General features: G+C 42.5%; 1 protein-coding gene and 1 pseudogene across 1 annotated transcript in view; both read right to left on the bottom strand.

Annotated features, from left to right (window-relative positions):
• The window catches only part of LOC133392901 (uncharacterized), a 590,816-nt gene that overhangs the window by 42,419 nt on the left and 524,772 nt on the right, over positions 1-23,625 (bottom strand). The window lies entirely within an intron of this gene.
• Positions 17,056-18,712, bottom strand: LOC133393135 (uncharacterized; annotated as a pseudogene).

The raw sequence follows: 23,625 nt of genomic DNA, 5'->3' as shown, positions 1-23,625 counted from the left end.
CTTTATGGGTTCTACGTGGTTAGTCCACTTATTTCGGCGTATTAGTGTTGGAAGATATTCTTTTTTCCAACGGTCCCAGAATATCTTTGAGTAATGCTGTGTGAGTTTGTACTGTTGCCTGTTTGTTGCCGAGGTTTCGTTCACTACTGGTGGTATATGGCTGCCATTTCGTCCAATAAGAAAATGAAATGGTGTGAGTATTTCGTCTTCTTCATTTTCCAGCGGTATGTGTGTTAAGGGCCGGGAATTAAGCATTGCCGCGATTTCAATTAAAGTGGCACGAAGTGTCTCTGGAGTCGGATGTCGGTGACTCCATTCGGTAAACATGTGCCGCAATCCTTTTTTGATGTTTTGTATTTGCCGTTCCCATACTCCACCAAAATGGGGGGCGGAAGGGGGATTGAAGTGCCATTTTATTTCGTACTTGAGCGCCGATTCATGTCCCATGCGCTTGTCGATTTCTGTTACTAATTCTCTTAATTCGCGCTCCGCACCAACGAAGTTTTTTCCGTTATCGCTATACATGTTGCATATTTTTCCTCGGCGATTTTGGAAATTCTTCAGGCATACCATAAAACTGTCTGTGTCTAGCTTCTCGGCTAGTTCTATATGAACTGCTCTGGTATTCATGCACGAGAAGATAGCACCCCATCGTTTTTCCAACGACCTTTTCACTTGTACTTCGATAGGTCCAAAATAGTTGACCCCTGTATTATAAAACGGTGGTGTGTATGGGTGAGCTCTGAATTCTGGGAGAGGTGCCATAAAGGGGGCTAGTGGTGCAGCGGTTTTAAGAATGCACTTTTGGCAACATTTCTTTATGTTCTTTAGCACTGCTCGTAAATTCACTATCCAATATTCTTGTCGAATTGCGCCGATAACTACGTTGTCGGCCTGATGCAAATAACGTTCATGGAAATTTCTCACTAACAATTTTACCAATCTTGGTTTCTGTGGCAGTATGATTGGCGTGCGTGTACTTTGGGGAAGCGCGCTGATGTTTTCCAATCTTCCACGGGAACGCATGATGCCATCGGAGTCTAAAAATGGTGATAGCTTGTTTAAAGGGCTTTGCTTTGGTACTGGTTGCCCTTTAGTGAGAGTCGCCATTTCTTCGGGAAATCCTTCCCATTGAGCGCTGGGATACATTCCATTTCGGACTGATTGGACGTCATTAGGCTGAATGGAACGTGTAAATGCTGAACGATTTCTAATAAAATCGGCAAACTTTTTCAGAATTGTTAGATGTTTTAACAATCTAGGCCACGAAGAATAATTCTCGACTGGTATAGCTGTTTCTGCGTGTTGGTGTACAGCTACTACGCGGCATTCTTCATTCGTTTCTACGATCTCTTTGTGTGGCCAATCTGATTCGTCGTTTCTTAAGAACGAAGGTCCATTTACCCAAATCCAATCATTTGGATATGGTTTTGTTGCAATGTCTGCTGGATTTTCTCGAGATGGAACCCATCTCCATTGGTCGGCACGAGATGATTCTAAAATTTCACCCACACGATGTGCAACAAATTGTGCGTATTTACGTCGATTTTTGAGCCAACTCAATACTACTTCCGAATCACTCCAGTATGTTATGTGTTTTACGAATAGGCGAAGTTCTTTTCTTATACTTTCGGTTAGACGTAAACCTAGAACCGCAGCCTGTAACTCCAGCCTAGGAATGGACAATGGATTAATTGGCGCCACGCGTGCCTTTCCGGCCACAAGATTAATAAAAACTGTTCCTTCCTTAGTTACAGCGCGGGCATATACGCAAGCAGCAAATGCGTTCTCAGAAGCGTCTACGAAAGTATGCAATTCTAGCGGATCATTCAAGGATTTTACCAATTGCCTCGGAATTCGTATGTTTTCGGCAGTCTTTACTACGCGTAGACATTCTTCCCATTTCTCTTGTAATTTATCTGGAATGCTGGAGTCCCAATCCTTCGTTATAACATGAAGTTCTCTCATTAAAATTCTGCCAGCTATTGTCACGTGGCTTATTAAGCCCAGCGGATCGTAAACACTCATGACAAAACTAAGAACTTCTTTCATTGTTGGCCTGTCTTTTGTTACTTTGTTCATTTTGACTTGAAACCCAAAATGATCGATCGTTGGGTTCCAATGAACACCAAGTATCTTCTCGTAGTCTTGGCCCTTTTCTTCGATTTGTACTGAAGTTGTTTTTTGTTGTACACGATCTTGAGGAATTGTTTTCAGTAACTCCCCCCGGTTTGAGGTAAAATTTCTTATGTGAAAATCAGCAGCTTTGTGTACCTCAATTACTTGTCTCACTGTTTCAATTGCATCTTCCATTGTGAAAAAACTATCGAGATAGTCGTCAACATAATGTTGCCGAACTATTGGGTCTACTGCCAGAGGGTGTGTTTCGGCGTGGGCAGCTGCGTTGGTATTCTTTACTACTTGTGCGCATGCAGGCGAACAAGTCGCGCCAAATGTCATGACTTGCATGACGTACACATCGGGACACCGGTTTTCACAATCTCGCCACAGAATACGCTGAGAGTCCTGATCTTCTTCCCGTATTCTTACTCGGTGGAACATCTCTTGGATGTCCCCTGTGACGCAGATGTTGCCTTCTCGAAAACGTAGCAAGACACCGAAAAGTGAAGCCATTTCGTCAGGGCCAGATAGTAATTGGGAGTTCAGCGAAATGTGATTGACTTCAGCAGCCGCGTCAAACACCAATCGTGGTTTCGGTATCGGTTTGTTTCGGTTGACTACAACGAAATGCGGTAGATAGAAAGTTTTTGGTGTTGCAATAGCATCCTGGCTTGGCGTCAACTATCTCAGATAACCCTTCTGTATGTAATCTGCAAATGTGTTCTTTGCCCAGACTTGCAGCTCTCTATTCTTATTCAACTGCTTTTCCAAACTTACTAGGCGTTTCAGTGCGTTTGGATAGCTATTTGGGAAGTGTGCCACTTCTGGTTTCCACAACAGTCCCACTTGATAATATCCATCCTTTTTCTCTAGTGTCTTTTCTAGAATTTTATTCGCTTGCTCTATCTCTTGGTATTCTTTACTACTTGGGCACAAGAGGTTTTGTCACTTTCACTCCAAAATCATCCGTACTGAAGTATTGTTGGATCATTCTATTCATCATTTCCTCGTTTTTGTGTACCATGAAATGATCCGATCTTGTTGCCGGTTGTGTGTACTCATTTCCGAATATTATCCACCCGAGTTTTGTTTTGATGGCCATCGGTTCTTCTGGACGGCCCATTCTGCGGTCTAATGGCATGATAAGGTGGCTGTGACTTAAGCCGATGAGGATGGTAGGGTAAGCATTTGTAAACGATTCTATTTTAATGCCTTTCAGGTGTGGGTAAAGAGCAAGCAATCTATTGGTGTTTATTGTTTGTTGTGGTAGTTGTAGATTTTTAACGGTTCGCACCTCTTTCAATAGGAATTCTTTTCCTTGATCATTTACAATCGTAAGTTGCACTCGACTACTGGTGTCTTGTTCTACCGTTACATTTTGGGTCCACGTCATTGTTAATGGATCTTGCCGGCCTTGTAAACCTAACTTGTTTGGCAAATCTTCCTCCATGAGTGTTAGTGACGATCCAGCGTCCAAGAAAGCAAACGTTTTCATAGCCAATGACCCATTGCGTACGGTTATCGGAACGATCTGGTAGTAGCCACGTACGTCGTTGTAGTGATAATATATTGGCTGGGGCACTTCATGTAACAGAGGATGATGCCGCCTAATACATCCCTGCACACTACATACTTTGGACAATGGGCAGTTTCTTTGGACATGCTCGCTGGAGAGGAGACATGTGAAACACAGATGGTGTTGTGTGGTGAATGCAATTCGGTCACTAATGTTTTTGTGTAAAAAGTTTTCACACTCTGGCAACGTATGTTGTCCTTTGCACAAGCGACAAACTGTGTGCAAGTTTTGAGAAATGTTCATTTGCTGGGAATTTCGTGGTGGTTTGCGATTGTGATATTTGTGAACATTTACCTTGTTCTGTGGTCGCTCTGTTCATTTTGGCAGACTTCGCAATGCCTTTGATATTTGGCGCATCCAATCGTTGAACTGGTCAAGCGTTATTTCAGAATTCGATGCCTCTAGACTGGCTTTGTGCTGTGCCCAATTCAGTTGTTTATCGATCGAAAGTTTTGCCAACAATTCATCGATGAGTCGAGGATCATTCAAATAAGATCTTTTTCCTAAAATCTTAATATTTGTCACTAGGTTATCAAGAGCGTCAGAAAGCTCCATTATTTTCATTTGTCCTTCGACCTTTATTTTCACCACATCTTTCAATAACTCTTTGTACACTTGGTCCGCTCTTCCGAATTGTTCTTCTAAACGAGCCATGATGGCCGGAACGTTCTGCGGATCCAAGAGTAAGGCACGCACTGCTTTTTCGGCTTCTCCCTTAACAAATCGTTGCAAACGATTCAAGTTTTCTAGCTTGCTAAAACCTGCTTCTATTGTTGTGTCTTCAAATGTCTTTTTGAAATGTGGCCAGTCTTGTGGTTTCCCATCAAATTCTGGAAGGTTTACTAATGTGGTTTTCTTGATATGGCGGCTGGCTTCCAAACTATTGTTCTGTAATACCATGGCGAGTTCTAATATGGCTTGATCTGGTGTGCTTTTCTTTTCTTCTTGTTGGTATTGGATTTTGATATCTTGGCATTTTATGCACAACCATTCTTCTTCTGCGGTTGGTACCGCCGATAGTTTGGCGCAGGTCAGGTGAAAATATCGATCGCATTCCTTACATCTAACAAACGGACTATCACCGTTTGGTTCGGTACAGAGGCGACATGCGCCGATTTTGTTCTCAACAAAACAATTGCTCTTCATTTTCACGACGATTCTACGACACACGGTCGTATGACAAAACAACATAAATTGATGTGGCTGGACACTCGGGACCACGGCGCACTTTAACGACGCGGATGGCTGGACACTCTGGCCAGAAGCACGGACTTAGCTTTCTTCCAATCCGGTCCACTTCGACAGAAGGACGTATGACAAAAACACAAATTGATGCGGCTGGACACTCGGGACCACGGCGCACTTTAATGACTCGGATGGCTGGACACTCTGGCCAGAAGCACGGACTTAGCTCTTTTTTCCAATCCGGTCCAAGGACAGAAGGACGTATGACAAATAACATAAATTGATGCGGCTGGACACTCGGGACCACGGCGCACTTTTACGACGCGGATGGCTGGACACTCTGGCCAGAAGCACGGACTTAGCTTTCTTCCAATCCGGTCCACTTCGATAGAAGGACGTATGACAAAAACACAAATTGATGCGGCTGGACACTCGGGACCACGGCGCACTTTTACGACGCGGATGGCTGGACACTCTGGCCAGAAGCACGGACTTAGCTTTCTTCCAATCCGGTCTGATGATGATGATGTGACGACGTCACGGATGGGCTGGACGCTTTGGTTCCAGAAGCACACTCTGGGCTCGACCCTTCCGGTGCGGCTGGACACTCGGGACCACGGCGCACTTGGTAACACGGAGCACGGTAGCTACACGGCTCGTCCACTCCGGTCTAACAACGACGCGACGACACTATCTACGGTGAGGCTCTCCTCTCTGGAGCCACCAATGTTGCGGCCGAGGGGCTCCGCCGGGCGAAGGTTCCGGCTCCTACGGCTACAACGGGGAATTCTCCAAGCCTTTCAGCTAGTGCTCCTCGCTACCTCGGGAGTCTATGCAACAGAAAGGGGGATCGTTCCTTGAGATTCGGATTATTTCGGATGTTCTGAAATGAAGCTCTTAACACTTTGGCTTATCGTTCGAATCTGATTTGGCTCCAGCTTGAGCCGCCTTTATATACGAAAAAATTCACAATTTTTCTGCACGATACTAACCCAAAATTCTACGCCTTTCCTCCCACTCCCATTCCCGTTTGTCCCCAACTCCCATCGCGCTCCCGGTTTCCATTGTCACTCCCGGCGACATCTGTTTGCACTGGCGATTCCAGAAATTCCGCATCGATCAATCCATCGAGCAATCCTTTGTGCAGACGGTACTGGTGCTGCGCGTGCTGGTAGTGACGTTCATCGTGGGGGGTACGGCTGGCGTTTCGTGGAAATTCACCGATCTTGTGTCTTTTCACTTTTTATTTTTTATTCTGCATGCACTTCGCACGCAACAACTGTCAAAATCAAAATCGTCGTATCTGCGAATCGTCGTAACTCGAGGGGGTCGTAACTCGGGGGACGCCTGTATTGGCAGATTTCTTCGAACATTTAATGTGCTGCTTTGAGTAGTATGGGGCCCCGGTTTTCTGCAGTTCGGGGCCCTCGTGATAGAGTGCTTGAAGCGATGGGAAAAATAATTAATTAAAAATACGTCAATTTGAAATAGATGGTAAAAGTCCCATCCAGGAACGAAGTCGAACATCCACAATGACGGGGCCCCTAGATCGCCGGGGCCCCTGGCGGCCGCCCAGTCCGCCCACCGTTTAACGCGCCACTGGACATGAAATGAAATGGAATTCCGACTATTCCGACGATTCCGGACGATTCCAGGCGATTCCGGGCGATTCCGGTTGATTCCGGTCGATTTCGGTCGATTCCGGACGATTCCGGTCGATTCCGGACGATTCCGGGCGATTCCGGACGATTCCAACGATTCCGGACGAATCCGGTGGAACTAGCGATTCCGTTTCTCTGGAGTCGGAATCGGAATCATACTTGCCGGAATCGAAACCGCTTATCTTTTTTTTCTTGTACTAAGCAAAAAAAAAGTTAACACTTTGTATTATTTTCCGTAACTTTTATTTTATTGCTCCGATTGAAAAAACGGTTTGGAAATGTGTATAGGCTTTAAGTGGAATACGCCGCTTGCCGGTTTGACTTGGAGTCCCTCTATATCTATATCTCCATATCTCGGACATGTGATCTTGAAAAGTTATGAGCAATCTGAAAATATATGGAAATGATCCAACAATTGTTGGTTATCAAGTCGAGCATGTCCCATACATTTTCCATATTCATTGACCTGTCCGATTGGTGTCAGAGCGCCGCTTTAACCGGCGCTATGAAGCCATCGAACACGACATAAGACCAAGGTCTGTGTAGGAACGACGTCTTGTAATGTAACGGTCTATAAGCGAAAGGCCACGGGAGTGACAAAATGCTGACAAATTTTTCAAAATGTGAGCTTTTGTCACTTTTTTGAGCTTTTGTCAAAATTTTGCGACCTGGAGCAGCCAGGAAAAAAAGTTGACAAAAGTTGACAAATTGACGTTCGTGAAAAAGCGTAAACAAACAGCTATTTGGCGCAGTTGTGACCCATTGTTATGACCCACTCTCACTCCAAACGTCACTGTGACTGGTCGAAGATTCTCTGCGCTCCGACTATTTTCTATATTATTCCGTGGAAACCTGTATCTTTGCTGAACCTGTTGCTGGTGTAGGTGATTCCATTGCCTGGTGTTGTTTAACAACTGTGTTCAGGATTGAAATGCGCCAAAATGTAGGCAATTTGTTGTACGCGTGAGTTAAGCCATAAAACCAATAGCAGCGCCATCTCGAGGCAATGACACAACTACTCCCCTTTTCACAATAGCGCCATCTACGTAGTTAGTTATGCAAATTATGGGTTCAAAGGGTGGTGTCTCGACTAATAATTAGGAAACATTTGTATGTCCACGGAAAGAGGGGAAATTAAGCCAGCGTACAAACCCAAAAATGTAAACATCGCTACCGGAACACAGCACGTACCACAATAAGTACCCCAAGAAATACATGCAGAATTTAGTTAACAGCACAGATTTTGGAGCTTGAATTTTATTCTACATCTTCATATCACCTTGCTAGCAAATCTTGCATAGAGTCCTTGGCGGGTAGCTCTTGCTTGACACTTGTTAGCGCTCTCCGGTGAATATGGTAACTGTGCTGATTTTTGCTCCCATAGAAAACTCGAGTCGCGAGTTTTAACTATCTAGTGTAGGGCGCAATCCTACACATTTTGGTCCTTCGAACCGGATAGCCGGAAACCCTGAAATTCCGGTATGTTACGTAGTAAAGTGAAGTAACAGTGAAAAGTGAAGACATGCCAACCAAGGCGGTAAACATTCTTTGAACCAGTGACGACGACATCTAATGCAGAACTTCCCTTCGTGGTGCGCGTTGACTCGGGCAATGGCACACGGCTGGCCAGCGCAGGTTCATCCACTGGCAGCCGACTCATCCCTTCGTGGTGCGCGTTGATTTGGTCAACGGCACACGGCTGGCCAGCGCAGGTTCATCCACTGGCAGCCGACTCATCCCTTCGTGGTGCGCGTTGATTTGGTCAACGGCACACGGCTGGCCAGCGCAGGTTCATCCACTGGCAGCCGACTCATCCCTTCGTGGTGCGCGTTGATTTGGTCAACGGCACACGGTTGGCCAGCGCAGGTTCATCCACTGGCAGCCGACTCATCCCTTCGTGGTGCGCGTTGATTTGGTCAACGGCACAAGGCTGGCCAGCGCAGGTTCATCCACTGGCAGCCGACTCATCCCTTCGTGGTGCGCGTTGACTCGGACAACGGCACACGACTGGCCAGCGCAGGTTCATCCACTGGCAGCCGACTCATCCCTTCGTGGTGCGCGTTGATTTGGTCAACGGCACACGGCTGGCCAGCGCAGGTTCATCCACTGGCAGCCGACTCATCCCTTCGTGGTGCGCGTTGATTTGGTCAACGGCACACGGCTGGCCAGCGCAGGTTCATCCACTGGCAGCCGACTCATCCCTTCGTGGTGCGCGTTGACTCAAACAACGACACACGGCTGGCTCAGCGCAGGTTCATCCACTGGCAGCCGACTCATCCCTTCGTGGTGCGCGTTGACTCGGACAACGGCACACTGCTCACTCAGCGTGAGATTCATTTCATCATTCGGCACATCTCATTGGAAATCAGTGTATCGCAAAGAATCAGCGTTGAATTAAGTAATGCCAACAACTCGATCCACATCGAAGCGTACAGAAAGCCAAGCAATGCAATCAGAAAACGCAACACCTCAGTCTGAGATGCAAGCCTCGCACTCAAAAACACAAGCTGAAGCCATGGAGTCCAAAGCGAAAGCAGTTGTTGAGCAATCATTCCATGATGCAGAGTTGTCTACTAACCAACGCGAGCTGAAGATGTTGCGACTGCATCATTCTAGTCAGCAACGAAAACTCGTAAAGTTGCTGGAAGACGTCACAACAACACCAGTAAATGCAACTACATACAACGTGAAATACAGCTACCTGCAAGATCTAAAAGCAAAACAAACGGAGATCTTTGAGAAAATAGTAGCCCTGGACCCAATAGACCTAGAAAACGACTTTTCTGACGACGAAGCATGTGCTTGTATGTACATGAAGTTAGACACCATGATAGCAAACGGAACTCCAATTGCTGCACCTATTGCAGTGACTCCTGTGGTATCTTCTTCATTACATCATCTGAACATTCCAATGCCAACATTTGATGGAACATATGAACAGTGGCCTAAGTTCAAGGCAATGTTCCTGGATATTGTGAAAGAATCTAGTGCATCGGATGCGGTGAAGTTACATCACCTTAACAAGGCCTTGATTGGAAAGGCTAGTGGCGTGCTGAATGCAAGTCTCATCGCAGGCAACAACTTTGCAAGTGCATGGCAATTGCTGGAGGATCGCTTTGAAAATCCTCGCGTGATTGTGGACAGGCACATCGCGGGATTATTGCAGATGAAACCCGTGATCAAGGAGTCTGCACGCGGGCTGCGCGAGTTGCTGGAATGCTGTAAAACTCATGTAGACGGTCTATCCTACATGAAGAAAGAAGTTGATGGAACCAGCGAATTAATCATCACCCACATCTTGACTTCATGTTTCGATCCTGAAACAAGGAAGCTGTGGGAGCGGACGATGAACCGAGGAGAGTTTCCGAAGCTGAAGACAACATTGGAGTTTTTATGCAGACAGTGCGAAGTGCTGGATCAGTGTGCCTCTGAGAGAGGCGAAAGAGGCGATAAAGGCAAAATGGTGAGCGCCAAGGTGTACACAGCTTCCATTCAAAACTGCAAGCTCTGCAACGATGACCAGCATAACATCGTTCACTGTCCTGAGTTTTTGGCGTTATCAACACGAGAGAGACAGATCAAGGCTCAAGAACTTCGTCTTTGTTACAATTGCCTTGGGGCTGGTCACTCTTCACGACGATGTGAATCAAGGAGGACATGCCGTAGATGCAACAAACATCATCACACGTTGCTTCATTTTGAGCAACCTGTTGAAATGCCAAGTTCTGAACATGTAGCAACCGCGTCACATCAAGAAGAAGAGACATCAGGCACAGGGTCATCATCTTCAAGCAGCCCATCATCACCTCAGATTGTCTTGAGTGTGCAAGGAGCAGCAAAATCTACCGTCCTGCTATCGACAGTGCTTTTGAACATCGTGGACGATCAAGGAACGAATCACCAAGCTCGTGCACTGCTAGACAGTGGCGCACAATCGAACTTCATTTCTGGACGACTGGTGCAGCTGCTACGATTGCCACGGAAGATAGTGAACATTCCGTTGTCGGGCATAGGTGGCAGTTCAACCATAAATGTGCGACATTCAGTAAGAGCTACAATACGATCACGTTGTTCCGAAGACGCCTTCACTTTGGATATGTTGGTCTTGGCTACCCCGTCGGCATCTTTACCAACCCAACCGGTAGACATCAGTAGCTGGAACATCCCGGAAGACTACATCTTAGCTGATCCCACCTTTAACCAGCCGGGACGTGTTGACATCATCCTTGGAGCAGAACTGTTTTACGAATTCCTGAAGGAGCGCCGCGTGTCATTTGGTCTGCATCGTCCAGTATTGCAAGAATCCAAATTTGGTTGGATAGTCAGTGGCAATGCACTCATCGAACCAGCATCTGATCCAGTAGTGTGTGCTACAGCTTTAATCACGGACAACTTGAGCATGGTGGCAGCAGAGGACAACGCTGAAATGTCCTTGTCACATCATCCAGATGTCAGCAACGCAGTCATCAGACATCGTAGTGATCTTCAAAGTGGCCTGCGCAACGGAGTAATCGAAATTCAGAATGACGAGTTAAGGGTCGGACGGGCCAAACGAGAAGGAGCATCCGTAGCTGACGTCATCTATCCTAAATCATCGGAGAGAGCAGCTGAGGCATCTACCAGTGATTCTACCGCAGTCTGTCTTGGTGGCAGTGACTTTGGTGGCGTCATATCAGTAACGGGTAGACCAAGAAACCACGATTGGGAACTTTGGGCACGATTGGGAACTTTGGGCACGATTGGGTACTTTGAGCACGATTGGGAACATCACTATAATTGATACGTACATCAATTTCGTCGTGCACACGTGTGCCATTTTACATGAATTTTGTCATTATTTCACAGAGTTAGTAATCTTTCATATTGAACTAAAGGAACATGAATCAGGGTAGATCTAACACAGAGCGAGATTGCTTTTGCAGGAAATTAAATTGTTCCAATTTAAGGTGGCAGGATGTTCAGGATTGAAATGCGCCAAAATGTAGGCAATTTGTTGTACGCGTGAGTTAAGCCATAAAACCAATAGCAGCGCCATCTCGAGGCAATGACACAACTACTCCCCTTTTCACAATAGCGCCATCTACGTAGTTAGTTATGCAAATTATGGGTTCAAAGGGTGGTGTCTCGACTAATAATTAGGAAACATTTGTATGTCCACGGAAAGAGGGGAAATTAAGCCAGCGTACAAACCCAAAAATGTAAACATCGCTACCGGAACACAGCACGTACCACAATAAGTACCCCAAGAAATACATGCAGAATTTAGTTAACAGCACAGATTTTGGAGCTTGAATTTTATTCTACATCTTCATATCACCTTGCTAGCAAATCTTGCATAGAGTCCTTGGCGGGTAGCTCTTGCTTGACACTTGTTAGCGCTCTCCGGTGAATATGGTAACTGTGCTGATTTTTGCTCCCATAGAAAACTCGAGTCGCGAGTTTTAACTATCTAGTGTAGGGCGCAATCCTACACAAACTGGATTATTCACCGTCAATCACCTGGAAACGTTTTCCGGCCCACAATCATTACGTCGCTTCAACATCACAATCAATCGCTCATCCACAAAGCAATGGCTGGTATTTGTTCCGCCTGCGCTAACGACATCGTAGCTGCCGATCGCATTGTGAAATGCCAGGGTTGGTGCAACTCTGAGTTTCACTTCTCATGCAGCGGACTTTCTGAGGAACTGTCCGCTACTATAGAGTCCTGTGCACAACTTTTTTGGGCCTGTAAAGCCTGTGTAAAGTTTCACAAGGATCCGCGTACGGCCGTGTTGAGGTCATCCACCCCGTACACTCACACTTCTGTCGACCTACTGTCCAGCATAGCCGACCTCAAAGTGAGCCTGCGTAGCGAGCTGTCACAACAGATCACAGATAATAAGCGCGAGCTCCTGAAAGTGCTTAAGGACGAGATCCGTTCTTGTCTGTTTTCGTCGAACATCGCCACTGAATTGCCGTCACAACAACCCATTCATCGCAAACCAGCATCATCGAATCCAGGATTGTTTACTTCAGGGGTAAACAATATTTCATCGTCACAACAGTTTCCATCCTTGGCCGCTTCATTTAGTGTAAGTGCGAGCGGATCGTCGTCCAACACTACCATGCCACCACCTATTAAGCCGCTATCACCACTACTTAGAGGATCCAGATCGCCACTTGACTCGGATTCATTGGATATCATTCCACACACTGACACGCGAATGTGGCTATTCTTCACACGCTTTGCCCCATCGGTCACCACTGAGCAAATCTCACACATGGTGCAAGTACGTCTAGCACTCGACAAGCGGGATGTGTTCGTTCACCGTCTGACGAAATTTGGCGCTGACACCAGTACACTCTCATTTGTCTCATTTAAGGTGGGCATACCCGTCACTCTACGCAGCAAGGCTCTCTCACCTGAGACATGGCCCTCCGCTCTAACGTACCGTGAGTTCCGTGACTATCGGACCAATAATTATAACACTAATACCTGTGCAACAACTGAAACAAATTCGATGCTCGATCAAAACGTTACTCTCGCTACCGACACTTATCATAATCCTCTCTCACATTCTGGAGGGAGTGCCGCGATGCCAACTACTTCAACAGATACTACAACAACAACTACAACAGATACGCTCGCACAGCCCGTTACGATTTCCTCACCTGCCATGACCACTACAGACACAGCTTTGTTTACAAACGAACCACATCTTGACCTTAATGAGCGAATGCTTGTTTCCACCACACCTACCAGGTCACCTCCCGAATGCTTAGCCGCTCCTAAAAAACGACCGAAGCGAAACGCTAAACGGACTGATGAATCTGCCGACGCTGGCCCATCGGATGAATAGCAATCTTGCACTGCATCCGGCGATGCACCTCGCTCAGCTCAACCCAGTCTCTCTATCTACTACCAAAATGTACGTGGTCTACGAACGAAAACTACAAATCTTCGCCTGGCGCTATCAGAATCAGAATATGATTTTATCATTCTCACCGAGACTTGGCTACCGTGTACCGCGTACCCGCAACAACCATAGCCAGGGACACCCCATTATACGTATGTCCCTCGAGTTCAATGAAGTGTTAGATTTGTTCGATTTTAGTATGTCTACTTCTACGTTCAAGGAGAAATTGCGTCTACGTCACATTTAATGTTAGCTAGAGGTCTATTTATATGTTATAAATGATCATTGTCATATATATCTTAAATTAATTATAAGGTTGCCGATTAGACACGATGGTCCGTCGGTTGTGTATGAAAAATAAATAAATAAATAAATAAATAAATGATAATAATGCTAAAATGCATGATTCTAATTGATTTATGTACCTAGTTAGTGCTTCTTAAATAAAATATCGATGATATTTAGATGTTGGAGCTTTTTGTCGCTCTTGTGTATGTTTTTGGTGCGGCCACGAGAAAAGCTCTTTTTTGCAGTTGACAAGCAATTTTGATAAAGTTGAAAAAATTTTCAACATTTTTTCAGCTCCGTGGCCACGCGCTATATGAAGAAACGACATTTTGTACCGTCAATTCCCAAGCTCCCGACCACGCTGGTTTTCGTTGGACTTTTCGGGGATAATTCGTTAACGAATTATCCCCGAAAACGTCAACGAAATACAGACCTTGTTCGGGGATAATGAACACACCTTGAGCAAAATGAACTCTTGAGTCTCATGAACCCAACCCGAAAAAATGAACATTTTTCGGGGATGCATAACGTTTTTCGGCGATAATCGGGAACAGGTAGATGTATGTATGATAAGGTGTGATATGGTTAAATACATGCAAAAAAGTATATATCAATCGTAAATGTTTCTTGTTTTTCTTATCACTCATGGTCTTTATTATCATGACACTTTTTCCCATTCCTCGCACCTCTCTCTTACTCGTACAACATTCGGAAGAACACGCGCGCGATACAGATGTGTATGTGTGTGGACTTGTCAAGCCAAGCAAGTGATTTTTTTGTGTTGATGTCTATTGTGTGCTATCCTGTAAAGGTAAGTATAAATGGGATTAGAAGTTGCTATCGTGTGCTGCAAAATGTATATTTACCTATGATGAAGCCGTATGCGTTACCATTAGCGCTATATTGCTTGCTCCGCTGCATGAGGTTGTAGTTCAGTTTTAACATGATCAGTGCTACGGCGTTCCTATGGGACCGACATTATATGAGAAGCGGTGGTTGCTTCATCAATTCAATAGGTAGTTCTAAGAATAAGGCGAATAGTTTTCACCGCTTATTGCACAGCTCTTTTCGAATTGAGGATACTGTCAGAACATGGAAAACCACATCGTTGTGCCTGTGATAACAGAGTATATTATTTAACGTGATCGTAGATGTTTCTAAGTCTTTAAGATTTTTTCGATTTGGCATAACAAATGTTGTCGGTCATGCCCTGATTGTATTACTAGTGGGCTGGACTTTCAGTGAGTTATTGATTACCTATAGTTGAATAGTCAGACATGCGTATTGAGACACGGTCCATTCGGGACTCGAACCCATGACGGGCATGATGTTATGATGGGCATGAATAAAAATATTATTATTAATAACAATATTAAACATTAGTTACTCCTTCTTTTATTTACAGATTATAAAGCAAAAAATGTCGCAAGAAAACAATGAATCAACTATATATGAAGATATAGAATGGCTTTTATCAGGTAAGTAAACGAAACAGATTTGCTTTTTTTACAAGCAATAAAAAAAATTATTTGATTTTAGAAACTGAGTCGTTTGGATCAGAAAATGATACCCGTTCGGGTAAGTATTTTGATTTAATATTCTGATTTTGTATTGGTTTACATTATTTTGAATCAGCCTTTTTTTGCATTCCAGATACAGAAAATATCAATATAAAGCAATGCGTTCCTCTTCAATCTTCGAATCATCCATCGAAAATAACGGTTCTAGAAATTCAACCTATTCCATCGATGACGAAACCTGTTCCATCTATTTCACTTCACTCCAGTCCAGCTAAACAACCTCTAGATAAAGGTAAATGAAAAACTGCGTTTGTAGAAGCAAAGCAAATTAATTTGAAGTCATTTTGAAATAACAGATTGCTACACACAAACTTTTTCAAAAAATGTGCTATTTGCCGAAGAGAGTTCTGCTTCCAGTAGTGGTAAGTTAAAAAAATCAAAAGTGGTTTCCAACCTTTCCAATAATATCGAGCTATTATATTATAGGCTATGACAAACGAACGTTTATAAGTGTAGCAACCAACACGGAAGACAAAGAAAATAATGTGACTGAACTCATAACCAAAATCGATGGCATTGAAAAGAGATTAGACAATCTGGAAGATAATATGAATCGTAAATTGGACCATGTTTTGAGAGCAACTGCGCGACAGTCTGTTATATTAGAAGATTTGGTCAAAGTAAGTCGTCCTATGGAAGGTTTACTTCCAAGGACCGATTTCACGTTTGTGGCGATGAAATCAGAAGAAGAATTGCAAAATTTGGAAGAACTATTAGAAATTGATGCTGATTATAGATTAAAACTCATCAGATGGTTGCAACTTCAGATATCTCGTGAAGATATTCCGAATCGTATTCACGATTTAATTGATTTACTCTTTTCTAAACCATTTTTTGCAACACTCAATTGGACAGGAATTAGTAAAAAACAAGGCATTACAAAAATAGGGTTAAGTAAATTTAAATATGTAATAGATTTATTTGTAGAAATAGCATGTAATCGAAATTTAGTTGTAGATAGAAAATATGTGGCAACAGTTTTAAGTAAAAAATTAAGTCATGCATCTGATAGACTACACCTAGACGATAGCAAAAGAACTTCATGCCATACATCAAGATTATTTAAGTAGTTTGTACAGCGTGTGTACATAAATGAACGTTGTTAGGTATTGTAGAATGGATTTCTGATCTTTATTGAATTCATACAAGAATAATTACAACTATTACATTGTGTAAAAATCATTACATAGTGAACATAAAAAATGTCTTTTTCTCTTTTTTTTATTTTTAAGTGTAATAATATCAGCAATATGACTAAGCCGGACGGTTAGAAAAGTGCAATGATATAAAAAAGCAATAATAAAAAAAATATATGATGGCATATTTTGTTACCCCATCTTTCGTTTCATTCCTCAAGTGTATGAAGTAATGGAACAAAAATAATTTCATTTTTTTTAGATGTTGGTACAGCTACTAGTTTACACTTTATGTGTTCAATAGAAACATCCATGCATGACTTGGTTAAGGTAGTGCTGCATCCTTTGAAAATATTTAACACGCTTGATTCAAATGGATCATCAAAAGCTAAGCCCTTGAGTTTCACCTCCCGCCCACTTAAATTGTTAGCATCATTTACATCTTCAAATTTGAAAATGCGGTCATCCTTTGTCAAAAACCAGCTATTCTTAAATGTGTTTTGCATGACAAAGTCTTCACGGATGAAAACTGTTATGGTATTTCCTCGTTTACTAACACGGGGAAATCTTGTTTTTGGCGTTTTTTTGGCTACATGAAATTCATCGAGTTCAGTTAATCGATTGATGGCTTGCTGTAATTCTTTCCACCCACTTCGCAATAATTTTTTTAAATGATATAGATGGTTTTCGAAGGGGTATGTGGAAATAGAAGGCAACGGCCCTAATTTTTGTACCTCTTCATATACATGTTGCAGATTGTGAACGTTGCTACCAATATACTTTTCGTGGTATACTTTTCCATAATCTGCAACAAACTTGTCAAGCAATTGACCTGCCAATTGCCACTTATCTTTGTACACGTTGGATGAAAGTAACGTGACTGCACAAAATAACAGCATATAATGCTTATAAACGTCGTCTGGTAGATGAGGTTTTAGAACTACAAAACCAACATAGTTGAGAAATGTTGCACTCTCAGAACCTTTCCAATAGTGAGCATATTTTAAAGGCCGTATTTTGCGGTGAATTTCAGAAGGTAGTGGTATTTGCTGCAAAGCTGCACAAATTTGGTCAATTTGCACATCGGTCAGACGTTTTCTTCCTAACGATCCATTCCGCCAACCTAGGACTAACCGTTTGTGGACACCTAGATCAATCAAGTGCAGTTTGTCGGCAACAATTATGTCTTCGATAATATCAAATTCGTCCAGTTTCAATAGTGGTGTCACTGCCTTGCAGTGGTTAGAATATGCATTACTCCTGAATGCTTTGTCTGTTCTTTTAGGTGCATGTAAACCAGGAAAAGTCATTGACTTATAAAACTTTCCAGGTGCCGTGCATTTCAGACAGCCTTCATATCCGTTGTGACCAATGACACCTAAGAGAAAAAAGATATAAATTAAAAATAAATGAGTATTGAATGTTGAACATTTTCAAACATATTACAAAAAATAATGTTACCTTTTATGAAGGCCCTTGCCGGTGTATCTGCAACGATGGCTCGCAGCTTTACCTTCACACGAGAACCATGTATGGTAAGGCCATTCTTGATTAGTTCATTTAATTCCTCTACCATAGGATTAAGATATTCATCAATATTTTGTGGTTTTTTCGTACCACAAAAGATGGCTGCTGTCATGACTGGAGCTTGGGGCAGCTCATGCACTTTGAACAGAATAGGCCAGAATTGCATGTTACTATTGTTGTGCAAGGGCAACCCATCAATCGACACAGTTAACGATAATAGGCTGGAAGAACATTCTGCATCTCTGCAGCAATAACAGAAAGGCAATTGATCTTTAAAATATGTTGTTACTAAAAGGGAAACAAATGCGTCACTTGATTTGTCTACATACCGAAAATAGTTCAATAAACATTTTTTGAACCCATTGTACCAAAAGTGACCGCCGCTGATCTCGGTGATCTTATTTACCGATTGATTCCGTTCTATCTTTAATAAAGTTTTTGCTGTGGCTGGCACTCTCACGTTGCTTCTTTTGAATAGCTTCAGAATCATGTTGATTGAACGATAAGTAGCATTAGTTGATAAGGCCCAGTATCTGATTCCATCTATGATAGGTATATTTTCTGCAGATTTGAAATTTTCGGGTTCATCGTCGTCATCATCGAAGTCATCATCTATGAAATAATCCTGCATGTCTGCAATCTCTTCTTGAGAAGCTTCACTTTGCATCGGTTTATCCGATTCCAATGTTTGCTCCAAATCGGCCTCGATTGATTCATATTCATCATGTAAAAAGTGCTCTGGGTTCAACACTACAAATATAATATAAACAGCCAATTACTAGGTTAAATCTTATATATTAATCTGTACTTGTTTGCCTGTTTTAATTGAAGATGAATCTTGTGCATCTTTTTCCATCGTATCCAATTTCATGTGTTTATTCGCCCGCCGATACAAATTTCCACTCTCACGAGCCCGTTTTATACCCGACATTTGATTTAAATTTTTCTAGAAGAACTATTACCAACTTTATAAAGATTAACACTTCATAAACAGTAGATTTTGTACAGACAATCACAATGAGTTTAGGTTATGAAGATTGGTTTGTATGACAAGCTAAAGATGGTTGCTAGATCTCCTTGGTAGAGTGAAAGAGATACACAACACCTGTGAAATGAACAATCGTTCGATGATGCATCTGTCAACACATACTACCTTATGAACAGCAGAGTTGCAAGTGTGTATGAAAATTCATCCATTGGATCGAGCGAGCTGGGCTATATAATAGAAAGAGATGGCATAATTTTGTGTTCATTATCCCCGAAAATTCTCGCTTGGGAAGGTCTGTGTTTTTACGACGTCAACTCCCCCAAAACAAATTCGAGCAGGAAGCTATCTCGTATGAGGCCTCGCACACGCGACATCTTCATTGCACCACCTAAGCCCTCGACTACGACGGTTTTCGTTGGTCTTTTCGGGGATAATTCGTTTACGACAACATCAGCGAAGTACAGACCAATTTCGGGGATAGTGAACACTCGTGGAGGGTGAACCCTTGCAAAAATGAGCTAAAAATAGAAATGAATATTCACTCCCTCTCCTCATGTTCCAATGCATGATCATGCTTCATCCTTGATGCTACCAACGACATCGCTAGTTCTACTTCGATCCAAGCTTCCAACCACGCTGGTTTTCGCTGGTCTTTTCGGGATAATTCGTTAACGAATGAAGGATGAACCCATGCAAAAATAGCTAAAAGTAGAATTGAACACTCGGATTCACTCCCTCCAATTCACGCTTCATCCTTGATACTACCAACCACATGGCTAATTCTACTTCGAATCACTTTGCCAGATGCGCAACCATATTATTATTCATGATCGTGCTGTTTACTGGTTTTGTTGTGTGAAAGGGTACTGATACTTAATTTAATTATAATAAATAAAAAATATGTTGATAAATATTGACTATAACACCCACATTTCTAACAATGAGTACAGGGGTCTGAAGTTACTGAAACTTGATGTTTTAAAAATAAAACTTTGAATTATCAATGAAAACAATTAAAAAATATTGATCTCAGGTTGACCATCCCAAGCTCCCGACCACGCTGGTTTTCGCTGGTCTTTTCGGGGATAATTCGTTTACGAATTTTCCCCGAAAAGACCAGCGAAATACAGATCATTTTCGGGGATAGTGAACACACGTGAAGGATGAACACATGCAAAAAAGAGCTAAAAATAGAAATGAACATTCGGATTCATTCCCTTTCCTCATATTCCAATTCATGCTCATGCTTCATCCTTGATGCTACCAACCACATCGCTAATTCTACTTCGAATCACTTTGCCAGTTGCGCCACCATATTATTATTCATGATCGTGCTATTTGCTTGTTTTGTTACTGATACTGATACTGATCAGTACTGGGTACTGATACTAAATGAATTAAAAGAAATAAATAAAACAATTGTAGAAATTGAAATTTCGAATATGTTTATACCTCACACATACACCTTGACATCCTCACACATACACCTTTTCTTTAAAGACATCTTGCTTGTGCGATCACACCTAGGTTTAAGTATCTCAGGCAATACTGTCAAAAAATAGAGATGTCATTCGTGATTGAGCGCTAAAACAAAAAATCACGCAACTCTTCAGCCTTCAGTCTTCCGAAATCAAAATTGAGATTACAATTCAGAAGTGGGATACACCGTTTGCGCCGAAAATGCTTACAAAAGAGGAACTTCTTTGTGCTTTGCAAGTTGATAACATCGAAGTGCCTCCGAAAGCAACTTTACCACAACTACGCATGTTGTACGAGCAAAGTGTACCGAAAACCAAAATGGAGGAACAATCATCACAGAATTTCATTCTTCCAAGTGTGTGTGCAGATGAAGACGATGTGACGAACAATGGAAACCACGTTGCAGCAGCCGCCATCTTGATGAAAGACAAAGCTGCTCCCACATCTTCGACGCAAGGTGCTTCATTCGACGCAAATTCTCATCATTTGGAATTAATGGCGCTACGAGCAAAAATTATGGAAATGGAACAGCGGCAGACGTTTACGGATGGTCGATTGGTTCATCCCGAGGAATTGAAACATTTGATACCGGAATTTTCTGACGGCCTCGGTATTAATAAGTGGATCAATACGATTCGCTACAATAGTGAATTATATGGATGGCAGGATCGCACGATGCTTTTATATGCAGGCAGTCGGTTGACTGGAGCAGCAAGCGAATGGTACAATGGCTTCCGTAACACTTTGAAGACATTCGACGAATTCGCTGACACAATTAAAAAGGCTTTTCCTGATCGCTGTAACGAAGCCGTAATTCATAGCCAATTAGCGTCGGTCTACAAGAAAATTTCTGAGTCGTACACAAGCTATGTATACCGAGTAAATGCGCTGGGAATGTCAGGCAACGTGAGTGAGGAGGCTATCATAACTTATGCCATCAGAGGACTTTCTCGTGACCCTCTCTATGATAGCCTTGTAACCAAGGATTACCGCGATATTTACGACCTGATTGACAACATCAAGCGATATGAATCCCATCTTCTGTTGCGCAAAAACCCAGAACGCCGCAGCCCATCTCACATCAACACCATTTCCCCGAGACCGATTCCACCAAGACAAACGACGACAGAACCTCTTCGATGTTATAACTGCTCGAATCATGGACACCATTCATCGCAGTGCACACAACCTCGCCGAGCTCCGGGTTTCTGTTTCCGATGTGGCAGCACATCACATGTCATTCGCAACTGTCCTGTCCCAGATAGACGTCAACCAACGGTTGCTGCGGTTCAGGGCAACGACAATGAAACATCGCATCTAGATTCTGGGGAAAATGGAAACTTCGTTCAACTTGAGGCCTATCAGGAGGTAAGTGTAGCTTTTAAGAGAAACAATGTTTGGAGCCCAGGGTTAATTATAACATCTCTTTTTGATTCCGGTAGCTCTAAAAGCTTCATAAATGAAGCCATTGTTCCGGTTACAGAACTAAGCACTCCCCAACCAAGTGGATTTCGAGGAATAGGAAATGTGAATTTACAAACTCTTGGAACAGTACAGTTAAAACTTAGTTTTCGTAATGAAACATTCATTCACAATTTCTATATTTTACCAAAAAGCTACATGTCCCTATCCATGATAGTAGGTAGAGATTTGTTATCAGAATTTAACATCACACTCGCTCAATTCCGAAAACATTACAGCAAACTTATGCTGATGAATTTAAATAAAGATAAAATTCTGAACTTAAAAAAACCGGGTTTTTACCATAAGTTCCAAACGTTGGGTCTTTTACGTAGTTCGATCGGGGCTCCCTTACCAGAGGTATACAAAGATTCGGAATTGTCCGATTCCAATATTTCTTCAAAATTCATTTCGATATCAGACAAATCTGAACATAAACAACAATATGACACAACTTTTTCTGAAATGTGTTCTATAGATATTAGCGATGAGGTTAGCACTATAAATGTTGGAGAACATCTTTCTAAAGAACAAGGCATTGCTTTAAGATCAATAGTGTCCAATAATTACATTAATTTTCCGGATAAACATATAATACCATCTGCTCATAAAATGCGAATTAGCTTAACTCATGACACTCCTATTTTCACAAAGCCTAGACGACTTTCTTTCGATGAAAGGAATAAAGTAAAAGTCATTGTGAAGGATTTATTAGAGAAAAATATAATAAGACCCAGTAACTCTCCTTATGCTTCTGCACTGGTACTTGTTAGGAAGAAAAATGGCGAGATTCGTAAGTGTGTCGACTACCGACCTCTTAATAAAATAACAATCCGCGACAACTACCCGCTTCCACTCATAGAGACGTGCCTAGAACACTTGGGCAATAAAAAATTCTTTACGTTACTAGACCTAAAGAGTGGTTTTCATCAAGTGGCAATGGACGAGGATTCAATTAAATTCACAGCGTTTGTTACTCCAGACGGCCAGTACGAGTACATGCGTATGCTCTTCGGATTAAAAAATGCGCCTGCCGAATTTCAGCGTTTCATTAATACAATTTTGCGGAAATTCATCGAGAATGAAAAGCTGGTTGTATATATTGACGACATTCTCATAGCTTCTCAAGACTTTAATGAACATCTTGAAATAGTTAGTGAAGTTTTGCATACTCTACGAAATAATGGGTTGGAGCTACGGCTTGATAAATGTAAGTTTGCTTACGATGAATTGGATTACTTAGGATACAAAGCCAATCATTCAGGTATATGTCCTAGCGATAATCACGTAAAAATTATCAAAAACTATCCTGTTCCTCAGAACACAAAACAAGTACAACAATATTTAGGTCTTTTTTCGTTTTTCCGGAGGTTTGTTCCACATTTCTCTAGTATTGCAAAACCACTTACTAATCTTTTGAAAAACAATGTTCCATTTATTTTTGATGATGAGTGCAAAAAAGCATTTGAAACACTCCGAGATAAATTGATAGTAGCTCTCGTGCTTGCCATATACGACCCTAAACGCGAAACTGAACTTCACTGTGACGCAAGTTCGATAGCTTTTGGTTCTGTGCTTTTGCAAAAACAGGATGATGGTAGATATCACCCTATTTCGTATTTTTCCAAAACCACTTCGGCTGATGAAGCTAAATTGCACAGCTACGAGCTTGAAACATTGGCCGTTATATATGCACTCAAACGTTTCCATACCTATGTACACGG

Source organism: Anopheles gambiae, chromosome 3 (assembly GCF_943734735.2).
Source record: "Anopheles gambiae chromosome 3, idAnoGambNW_F1_1, whole genome shotgun sequence".
NCBI classification, from domain to species: domain Eukaryota; kingdom Metazoa; phylum Arthropoda; class Insecta; order Diptera; family Culicidae; genus Anopheles; species Anopheles gambiae.
This window is presented reverse-complemented; position numbering and strand designations above follow the sequence as displayed.